This window comes from Somniosus microcephalus, chromosome 20 (assembly GCF_052327205.1).
Source record: "Somniosus microcephalus isolate GS21.2 chromosome 20, FLI_Smic_1.0, whole genome shotgun sequence".
NCBI classification, from domain to species: Eukaryota; Metazoa; Chordata; class Chondrichthyes; order Squaliformes; family Somniosidae; genus Somniosus; species Somniosus microcephalus.
Window position 1 is genome coordinate 52,073,721 of NC_141006.1, and position 11,396 is coordinate 52,085,116.

The following is an 11,396-nucleotide window of genomic DNA, read 5'->3' on the forward strand; positions in this document are numbered from 1 at the left end:
GGTGGGCTAGTTATCGCGCCTACCGTTGCCAACGGTGGAAGAGGCGCCTACAGTGGACCCAGTGGAGATATTCCACTCGATCATAGTGGAATGTCTACCGGTGACAAATTCTACCATTGAAAAGGAAACAAGAAATGACCTGACTCTCTCACGAGTCTACGATTTAACGGTGAAGGGATGGCCAGCACATGGCGAACCACTGTTGCCAGCATTCTCGCAAAGAAGAGAACAGCTGTCAGTGTGTCGAGGAACCTTGATGTGTGGATTCAGAGTGGTGATTCCACCCAAACTCAAGGATAAAGTGCTAAAGGAGCTTCACGAGGGGCATCTGGGTGGAGTGAAAATGAAGAACTTAGCCAGAGCATTTGTGTGGTGGCCAGGTATCGATGGAGACATCGAAGAAATGACCAAGAGCTGTCTAGGATGCCAGAAGGTCCAAAACGCCCCACCACAAGCCCCTCTACATCCATGGGAGTGGCCCTCATCTCCATGGCAAAGGGTACATATCGACTTTGCTGGTCCATTTATGGACTCAATGTTCTTAATCGCGGTGGATGCACACTCCAAGTGGCCGGAGGTAATAAAGATGTCCTCCACCACCACGGAAAAAACCATCACAGTATTAAGGACCATATTCGCCAGGAATGGGCTGCCTGAACAGATCTGTTCTGATAATGGACCGCAATTTGTATCCGAAGAATTCAGGAAGTTCTTAAAAAACAATGGGGTTAAGCACTACACGTCCGCCCCATACCATCCCGCCACCAATGGATTGGCTGAAAGGTTTGTCCAGACCTTCAAGAAGGCCATAAAGGCCATGGGTAATGAAGACATAAATCTACAACATAAGGTAGATAACTTCTTGTTTGCGTACAGGAATGCAACACATGTGGTTACAAACCAAACCCCCGCCATGATGTTTTTCAATAGAAGACTAAGATGCCGGCTGGATTTGGTCAAGCCAAACGTCAGAAGGGACGTAGAGAACCGGCAATTTCAAAGCATGAATGAAAGGCCAACTAGAACCTTCCAGATAGGTCAACCAGTTTTGGCCCGGGACTACCGTACCGAGAAATGGCAGCCTGGAACTATTTGCACACGACTAGGACCGCTGATGTATACCGTGGACATTGGAGAAAGCATAATAAGGCGCCATGCTGACCAGATCATAGAGTCATCCAAAAAAGGACAACCTACACCACAACTCTATACGCCTAGTGATGAAGCAGAGATACCCATAGTATCTACCTCCGATCCGGTGATGCTGGAACCAGATGAACCCGACACTAGCATTGAAGCCGAATCGACCTTGCCAAAAGAATCTACTACACCACCGAGGCGTTATCCGGACCGAGTCAGGAAGCCTCCAGAGAGACTGAATTTGTAATTGATTAACTTCAGCAAATGTGTATATTATTGTTCTTGTAAAAATGTTATTTAATGATTACTTAAAATGTTATGTACTATTTATCTAAAAGGGGAGGAATTGTAATGTATGTACCTTTAAGAGGAACTATGTTTTTGAAGCCCCTGTATACTGTAGTACCAGTAGTGACCACTCGGGTATATAAGCCTGTGTAGCGTCTTGTGTTGTTAGTTCACCTCCAGACTTTGTTCAGTAAACACTTGTTAAATCAACTCCTGCATTCCGTGTCTCCATTAACACACGGATCTAACAGCTACCTGCGGGGGAACATGGCCTTGATGACAGAGGAACCAATATTAAATGCAGTAAAAACATCATTCCATACTCCCCTTCTTTGCATCCCTGCATTACCCAAAAACTCTCGGTTTGTGGTGTACAGTTCGGTTTTGTCCACGTGCGCGAAATCGAACTCATAGAACTTCTTGAACATGTCCTTTAATAGGGCCTGGTATAACTGCTCTGTTTCTTTGGGACACCACTCCAGTAAATGTACCTCGGTGAGATTTAAAATCACGGAGGCTACCGCGTAGTGTACCCCCTGGTACAGCATCTGATTGGTGGGGACTAGTACCAACCCATTCCCTGGTCCCTTGGTGGTGGTGGGGCAACCTTCCCTGTGTAACCTCGCCGCCTGCGCCATGGGCGGGGGCTTACAGGGGCGGGTTACAAGCTCAGTGGCATTGACTGGGATCGGGGAGAATGGGACTGTGCACACCTTCCGGCTGGCATCCCACCTCATCCCCTTCCCGGTGCCGTGCCACTGCCGGTGGAAAATGATGGATATGCCTGCAGGGCAGACCTCCTCTGACGCCCACATACAGATATAAATCCCTTGGTCCGGTTCCCACCACTTGTCCCAACACACACTTAATCCTCCATGAGTCCCTGTAATCGTCCGGTGGGTGTTGTTCCCCAAGCGTTCCCACTCGACTTCGGGGTTCCTCATATCTTTGCTCAGCTTTCTGAGCCACCACCACCTATCCAGAGGAATGTGTCCTTTACACGTTAAACATATACGCTTTCCAACGGTGACGCTGACCCTCGTGGTAACGACCCGTACCCTGGGGCACAGGAGGGAGGTCTCCCCATACGTGAATCCGGTTTGGCTGGAGTACTGAGACGAATTGGACTCCAGCCATCCTGGACACCTTCCCTCGTGGACGTAGACGGCGGTTTCCTCCGCATCCCGTTCACTGCTTCCATCGGTCGCTATAGGCGCCTTGTCTCCCGAGCACCCGTAGATGTGGGAATCCTGTACGTCGCCTCATCTCCCGACGCCCATCCCAATCAGGGTGAATAGGATCACGATCCCCTTCATCCTGAAAGTCTTTCTGCAAAAAGATACAAAAACATGCAGCCAGGTCCCCAAGAGATTCTCTGGCTTGGTGAAGCATGGTCGGGTCCTGCGACCTCGACGCAAATATACACACTCTTAGCAGGTTACTTACTTAAAACTACCCATCACCTTATTTAACTTAAACTAAAACACCCAAACTTAAGCTAAATACTTAAACTGAACAATAACAAAAACTTAAACTAAAACTATATACATCCACCGCCCATCTCCGGGCGGCCAAGCTAATCCCTGGTTGGACTGCGGCTCACCGCTACCCCCGGCGTGACCGCACCATCCTGCACTGTTGGTCCCTCGCAGCCCGTGGCTGCTGGCTGAGGACCTCTGTCCTTGGACCTCTCCCTGACTTGAGGGGCGGCCCTTGGTAACTGGAGGGCTGGTGTCCATGGCTTTCTCGGCTGGGGCGTCCGTGGGGACCTTCTAGGGACTTTGATGGGTGGGGCTTTCTTGGCTGCTGGGCCTTTAACCCGAACTGTTGCTCTCTCAGGCTTGACCTCTCCCGAACCTGGGCTAGTGGCAGGTAACTCTGCTGCTGCGAGCTGAGAGTCTCCGCCCCCAGGTTCCATGGCTGGGTCCGGGGCGGGGTTTTCGACCTCAGGTCCCTCCCTCTCTACACCTGGTTTAGGGGCGGAGTTTTCACCCTCAGGTCCCTCCCCCTCGTCTGGATCCCAGAAGAGTGGGGTATAGTAATCCAGGATGTTATGATTAAGGCTATCCACCAGGTGGTGCTGTAGCCAATGCTGCTACTAAGGTCAGAGGTTTGCTTCCTGTTAAGGTCAGAGGTTTGCTTCCTGTATAGGTCAGCACAAGGTGGAATGCCAGGATGCTGATGCAGGCTGTATGTAAACGTGTTTCCCAGTTGTTAATAAAGTACTCATGTTAATTCTACGATATCGCCTCTTTGAGTCCTTGTTCCACTTAATGGATTTATCACATTTGGCGATGAGGCAACTTAAGGACCCTGCATAAAGAAGAAAAGTCTGCCGGGATGTTTAAACAACAAAATCACGAGCTAAAGTTAGCTACAAGCTGGAAGGGAACATGGCTGCCATGGTAGGAACAGTTTCCGCTTTTGATATTCAAGCACAAACTTGGGAAGAATACTGTGAAGTGTTGGGTTATTTTTTCGAAGCAAATCAAATAAATGATGCCGGAAAAAGGAAAGCCATTCTGCTTAGTTCAGTGGGAAGCCAAACCTACAGTTTGATGAAAAATCTGCTCAGTCCTGAAAAGCCTGGAGACAAATCATTTGTTGAATTAGTGGCTTTGCTAAAAGAACATTTCAACCCTAAGCCTAGTGAGATTGTACAGCGGTTCAAGTTTAATTCAAGGAACAGGAAAGAGGAAGAGAGCGTAATGGACTATGTAGCAGTGTTGCGTAAATTAGCACAAGATTGCAATTATGGGAACAACCTGAAGGAAATGCTGCGAGATAGGCCAGTTTGCGGAATTATGGACAACCGAATGCAGCGTAGATTATTATCCGAGACTGGGCTTACTTATGAAAAAGCATTGGAACGTGCTCAAGCCATAGAGACAGTGAACCGAGATGTAAAAGAAATACAGGGTTCAGATAGGGCTAATGCTACGCAAGTTGCAGGTCAGGTTGTTGTGCACAAGTTGAACATGCATCAGAAACCACAACGTGAGCATGTGAAGGCATGTTATAGATGCAAGGGCGATCACCTGGCGAGTGAATGCCAGTTTCTGGAGGAAAAGTGCTACAAGTGTGGGAAACAAGGACGCATAAAACGAGCTTGCAGGGCGAAATCACCTGTGGAGGAATCCAAACCAAAAGGGGGAGGACAGCAAAACCAAGGGAGAGAAGTGAAAAAACATGGAGCACACCACATCAGTGGGGAAGCTGAGGAAGAAGAGGACATGTTCATAATGTATAGCATGTTAGAGAACATTCCAAAAGTGGCTCCTATCACATTGCAACTGACAGTAAATGACTCTAAGGTGAACTTTGAAGTCGATACAGGGTGCGGTGTAACCATAATGAACAAGGCAGAGTACTCAAAATTGTGGAACCATGCAAAAGTTCCAGAGTTAAAGCCTTGCTCCCTGCATCTTAAAACATATACAGGTGAACAAGTAGCGACATTAGGTACAGCTAAGGTAACTGTGCAACACAGTATCATACAAGGTCATGTTGGGAGATGGTAGGGTAGTACGCAGACATGTAGATCAGATAGTTTCCAGACAAGGGGAAATTGAAATGAAGGTTCCAGATGCAATGACTGAAGACAGGGTTGCCCCCAGTTATACAAGTGCATCTGTGGTGCCACCACCAGGGACAGAGATAATTCCACAGGAACCTATCCGTCAAGAGGAAACCATTGTTGCAGAGTCAGATACTCTGAGCACTGCTCAGGAGCAGCTGGTGGCTTCACCACAAACAAGCAGGGACTTTACTGTTAGACGTTCACAAAGGACTCGCAAGCCACCAGAGAGATTGATACTGAACTGTTAGAATCGTCAAGTATGGAACATGATGAATGGAGACTCCTTATGTGACCCTCAGGAATGGTTGTTTGTTAAGAAATTCATACTGAAATCTTAAGGGGGGAGGGATATAGTAATCTGGGATGTTATGATTAAGGTTATCCACCAGGTGGTGCTGTAGCCAATGCTGCTACTAAGGTCAGAGGTTTGCTTCCTGTTAAGGTCAGAGGTTTGCTTCCTGTATAGGTCAGCACAAGGTGGAATGCCAGGATGCTGATGCAGGCTGTCTGTAAACGTGTTTCCCAGTTGTTAATAAAGTACTCGTGTTAATTCTACGATATCGCCTCTTTGAGTCCTTGTTCCACTTAATGGATTTATCACATTGGGGGAGTGTCCCAATCGATGGGCGGGATGGCCCCTCCCTTCTAGCAAGCCGCAGCGCCTGCCTGTGCAGTCTGTGAACTCGCTCCTGCTGCAGGCTGAGGATCTTTATCCTCAGACGTTTGCCCAACTGGCTGTTTCCCCCTTTCAGGAGTAAACAGCTTACACTGGTTGATATGGAACCATTTTGTACACCGGGGCATCTTAACGGCGTATACCATGGAGCTGGCTTTGTCTACAATGCTGTAGGGCCCCATGTACAATGGCTCCAAACTTCCTACGCGGGCATAGTTTCTTACCATGACCTGATCTCCTACATCCCACTCGTGTTTTCTCGGTTCGAGCAGCAATCGGTTACTCCGATGCTGCCTTCCCATGTTCCCAGCCACCTGCTCATGGACCTGTTTCAGGTGCTCAAAGAGGTTTCGGGCAAACCTGTCCCGGTTGACCTCCCTGAGCTGACCCTCCGTGAGCACCGGGGCTAGTACATGGGTGGGGGTCCGCACAACCCTGCCAGTCATTAGCTTGTACGGGGAGTACCCCGTGCTTTTAGACTGGCTAGCCCGGATCCCCATCAAAACCAACGGTAGGACTTCGGCCCATTTACGGGGCGAGTCCACCGTCTCCTTCCTCAACCTTTCTTTTAGGGTCCGGTTCATGCGTTCCACAATCCCGGATGACTGCGGGTTGTGGGCCACGTGCCATTTCCCCTCGATGCCTAACAGCATAAGGGTGTTCTGCATCACCTGTCCAGTGAAGTGACTCCCTTGGTCGGACTCCACATACTGTGGTAGTCCCCACCGCGAGAACACTTCCAAGACCAGGATCCTGGCAGTACCCAGAGCTGTGGCTGTTCTGCAGGGAAAGGCCTCTACCCATTTGGTAAACACGTCCACCAGGACTAGGCAGTACTTATAGCCTCCCTGGACGGTGGGCAGTGGCCCGATGTAGTTGACTTGTATCGACTGCCATGGTCCCTCTACCCTCCTGACGTGTCCCATAGGTACCTTCCTTTTGTGGGGGTCGGGGTTATTCGCAGCGCACACAAGACAGCCTGCACAGAACTCGCGGACATCGTCCCTGAGTCCCGGCCACCATCCCGCCTGTTCCACCCATTGCCAGGTGGTCTCAGGCCCGGGGTGTCCAGCTCCTGGACCCTCATGGGCCAGTTGAAGGAATTCCCTCTGGTGCTGCTGCAGCACAACCCACTGTTCCCCCCGGAACAGCATACCCTCTTTGACAGAGAGGGTCGCTGTGCCATACGGACTCTCCAATCCCTTTCCCTCAGCTACAGCGCTGAGGACTGCTTTTAGGACGGGGTCTTGGGCTTGGACCATCTTAAGGTCCGGGGCTAACGCTACCCCTACACTCCCTTGGGTCCCGTCCCTACCTCTGACTGCCGCCATGGGTCTGGACCCAAATGGGTCCCAGAAAGTTTGTGTGCGGGCACCCTCCTTGGCGAGCAAGTCAGCCTGCTGGTTGCCTTGGCCGCGGGGTTCTGTGGAGGAATGGGCTTTCACCTTGCGGATGAAAACCTCCCCTTCCTCCCCCACTGCTGCCAGGATCTTTTCCAGCAGGGGCTTTATTGTGAGGGGTCTCCCATCAGCGGAGGAGTATCCGTGGCGGGACCAGATGGCCAGGTACTCCATACATGAATTGCATGTGAACATGCTGTCCGAGCAAATCGTGTAGGGGGTGTGGAAGATTTTGGGGTGTGTAACAATGTACACCACCGCGGACAGTTCAGCCTGCTGGGCGCTCATGGTGCTGGGGAGCTTAATCGCCAGGGCGATGTTTGCCGCTGGGTCGTAAACTCCACACCCCATGAGACGCTCGCCAACAGGTACCGTGCTGGAACCGTCTACATAGATCTCGCGGCCTGTGGGATGTATCCCGGCCCGTAAACCTATATTTACTTCCCAAACCTCTTCAATGGAACACTGGTGGGCTGTTCTAGGATATACCAGGTTGGCTGCGAGCTTTGGCTCACAGAGACCCTTCACCTTCAAATCCATCTGTGAGAGGAGCAAGGTCCAGCGGGCAATGCGGGCACTGCTCACTGTTCCATCCTTGATCCTCCCATCCAGAAGCATCTGGGTGGGTGTGTGATGGGTGAGGAGGGTGATGGGAGAGGTGCCTGTGAAGATCAACGATCTTTTCACAGCCCAATGTGTGGCCAAGAGGTGCTGCTCACAGTTGGAGTAGCTCCTCTCCACATCCGTGAGTATCCTGGTGGAGTAGACCACCGGCCGCAGCCGGCCGTGTCGCTCTTGGAGCAGCACAGCACTCAGGCTGTCCCCGCTGGCTGCTACCTCCAGGAAAAACTCTTTCCCCCCGTCTGTGGCCCCTAGAGCTGGTGCGGTCTGCAAGTCTTTCTTGAGCCTGACAAATGCTGCCTGGCAACCCTCATCCCAAAGCCACTCCACTCCCTTGTGTAGGAGTCGGAGCAGAGGGCTGCGGTGGCTGCATAGTCCTCAATAAAGTCTCTACAGTACCCGGTTAGCCCTAGAAACGACCTCACACCCGTTACTGTGTTGGGGACCAGTAGTTCTTGTACCGCTTCTCTCCTAGCCTTATCTATGGCCCTTTCTCCAGCGCGCATGGTCAGGCCGAGGAATTTCACCTCCTGCCAGCCGATCAGCGCCTTCTTGGGGTTTACCTTGAAACCCTTCTGCCCTGGCAGTTCCAGCAGTTCGGCCAATAGTGGGCCATGCTCCTCTTTCGAATCCGTGAACAGGAGCAGGTCATCCACATATTGGACCAACTGTCTGGGCTGGCTAAAATCCCTCAAACTGTTGGCCATGCACTGATTGAAAATGCTGGGGCTGTTGTGGAAGCCCTGAGGCAAGCAGTTCCACGTGTACTGTTGCCCTTTAAACGTAAAGGCAAACTTGTACTGCTCCTCCCTCCTTACAGGGATGGACCAAAACCCATTGGAAATATCCAGCATCGTGAAAGTGGTCGCGGATGCTGGAATACTCCCCATGAGGTCGGCAACTGCTGCTACTGTGGGTGCACAGGCTGGGATGTTACTATTGAGCACCCAATAGTCCACCGTGGCCCTCCAGGAATTATCCGGCTTTCTGACCGGCCATAACGGAGAATTCACGTGGGTAGCTATCGGTCTCAGAACTCCCTGCTGAACTAACGAGGACATGGCTGCTTCCATGTCTGGCTCTGCTTCCCTGTGGAAGTTATACTGTTTCTGTGGTCGGGCTATGGGGTCCCCGTCTACACTGACCTCAAACCCTGTGACCCTCCCGCAGTCGTGTTTGTGAGTGACGAATGTGGTCAGGTGGGCCTGTACAAATGCCTGGAACTCTGGTGGGGAATTGCTGACCATGAGCCCGAGGTTATAATCTTCTTTGGGCTTCATGGTGCAGAGGGTTCCCTTCCCTTACATTCCTGGGATTATTACTACCTCTCCGTTCTTCACTTTACCTGCCCCCCAAAGGCAATGATTCCTCAAATCTACTAGGATCCTGTGGCCCACAATTAAGTTGGCCCCCAGGACCCCTCTTCCACCCTCCACTTCCCATTCCATCAGGACACAGGTCCACTTGGAGCGGCGCGGTCCTAACCGAATGGCGAGCGGGATGGAAAACGAGCCAGCCTGTTCCCTACCCGTGAACCCCGATAGACTGTATGGGACCCCGTTAGAGAGAGGCGAGGTGGTGGGTTTAACTGAGTAGACCATGGTGCATGATGCCCCCATGTCTAACAGATAGGTCCCCGTCACCTTTTCTACCTCCATCTCCAAAAGGGGTCTTTTCCACTCATCATACCGGAGAGAACACAGGTAAACAGGCTGCGCTGGCTCTAGTCACAGCTATGGGTTGGATGGGGCGGATGGGGTGAGAGCACTGGTGGCGGCTGCTACTCTCCCATGGCCAGTCAATAAGGGCCTCATGGTGTCCAAAAGTGACTCGACCTCTGCGGAAGGGATCCCTGCCCCCGCCTTTTGGGCTGGGGCTGTGGAATGCTTTCCCTTGTTATCCTTCCAAGGGTTTTTGCACTCCTTCCGCCAGTGACCATCCTTCCCACACCCGTAACAATTGGTCTTTGTGTTGGGAGGGTTACTCCCTTCCTGGTGCCACTCTTTCCTACCTGGTCCGGGTTTTACTTCATGCACCTTTCCCTTGGGTGGGTGTGCATCGGCTCCCCTGCCGTTTTTATAGGCCAGAGTGAGCTGCCTGATTACCGTAAGTTCGGTGGTCTGGGGATTTTTGGGGTCGAACCAGGCTTCTGCCTTGGCCCGGACCTGTGGCAAGCTGTTCGCCACCAGGCAACGGAGCCAATGGGCCAGGAGATCCCTGTTCAGGAACACTCAGTCCGGCGTCCCCGGACAGGCCCTCCGGTACACCAGCCACAGCCGGTCCACAAAAGCCTGCGGGGTTTCCCCTGGGAGCTGGATCGTCTTCTCCACATGGGAGAAAGGATTTCCCTCATTCAACCCCATGGCCTCCAGAACTGCATCTCTAAGCTCCTTGTACCCGCTCTGCCCCCTTTTACACTCATCAGAGAGGGATTGGAGGAGACGACTCTCCATGGAGAATAGCAGCATCTTGGCCTTCTCAGCATCATTGCAGTCGTTGACGCTGGCTGCCTGCTCTACTTCCCTGAAGTGGATCGAGGGGTCTCTCTTTTCGGAGAGCCTCGGGATATGGTTGACCATAGCCCTAAGCTGTTGGGTGTTAAAGGGTAATACAAACTGGTTTTGGAGGGGTCCCTCATTGTCGCCATTGGCGGGTGGGCCGAACCGCCGATTCCGTGCTGGGCACATTGGTCCCGGCACCGACCTCTCTGGCAGAGGTTGCTCCACCTCCGCCTCCACCTCTGGCTCCACTCCTGGTTCCACCCCCTCTTGCTGCCAAACCTCGCTGAAACTTGGCGCTATGGGTGGTGGTCGTGAGGTCTCCTCTCTCTCAAACGGGTCGTCCCTAGGCACTACCGGTGACGTTGGAACTGTCTTCCCCCCGTTCCCCATAAAATCTGACTGACCTGCCTTTGGGCTTATGAGGCATACCATGCTTTTTGCCTTCCGGAGGGCCGGGTTCAGATTTTCTACCCTCTCTTTACAGGGGCCGCGGTCTGCCTCCTCAAACCCCTGTTCGCTCGCTAGCTTATATGCTGCCTTTACCTCCTGTACTTTCTCTTCCTGTTCCCTAATCTGCCTTGCCAAGCGGGCGTTTTTCTCCCGCAACCTTAACTCATTTCCCTTGGCCTCGGTGACTTGGCACCATAGGTATTCCATCTGGGCCTTGTGTTCTCCCATTAAATGCACTCTCTCCTGATTCAGGGCCTGCAAAGCTACTAACAACTTTTCCCCTGCAAGAGCCTTATCCTGGATCTCCAGGGCTGACTCTCTTACCTCGGCTGCCTGTGCTGCAATGAGCCTGTCCAAAAGCAGGACCTGCTTTTTGAAACACATCAGCCAAACTGCCTTCTCTAAGGACTTCTTGTGTTCCTTTCCCTCTGTCCACTTAGCTGCTGCATCTACCGGACGCCCAGCCCTTAACAGAGTGGTGATCCACTTCTTAGTGATATTCACCTTGCTAAACACATAATCAGAAATCCTTTCCTCCATCATGGTTTGCTCATCCGAATCATTGTCTACTGTATCGCAACCCTGTTGCCGGTGTCCTGCCGCGGTCACCATTTCTGTAGGGGTTGGCGAGTGCGCCCAGTTAGTTATGCCCCTGACTGTTTGTGAGCGGTTCGAATTGCTCCCACGCCCCTAGGTTCAAGACACCGGACTTAGGTACAGGCGGCGATACAGAAAAGACT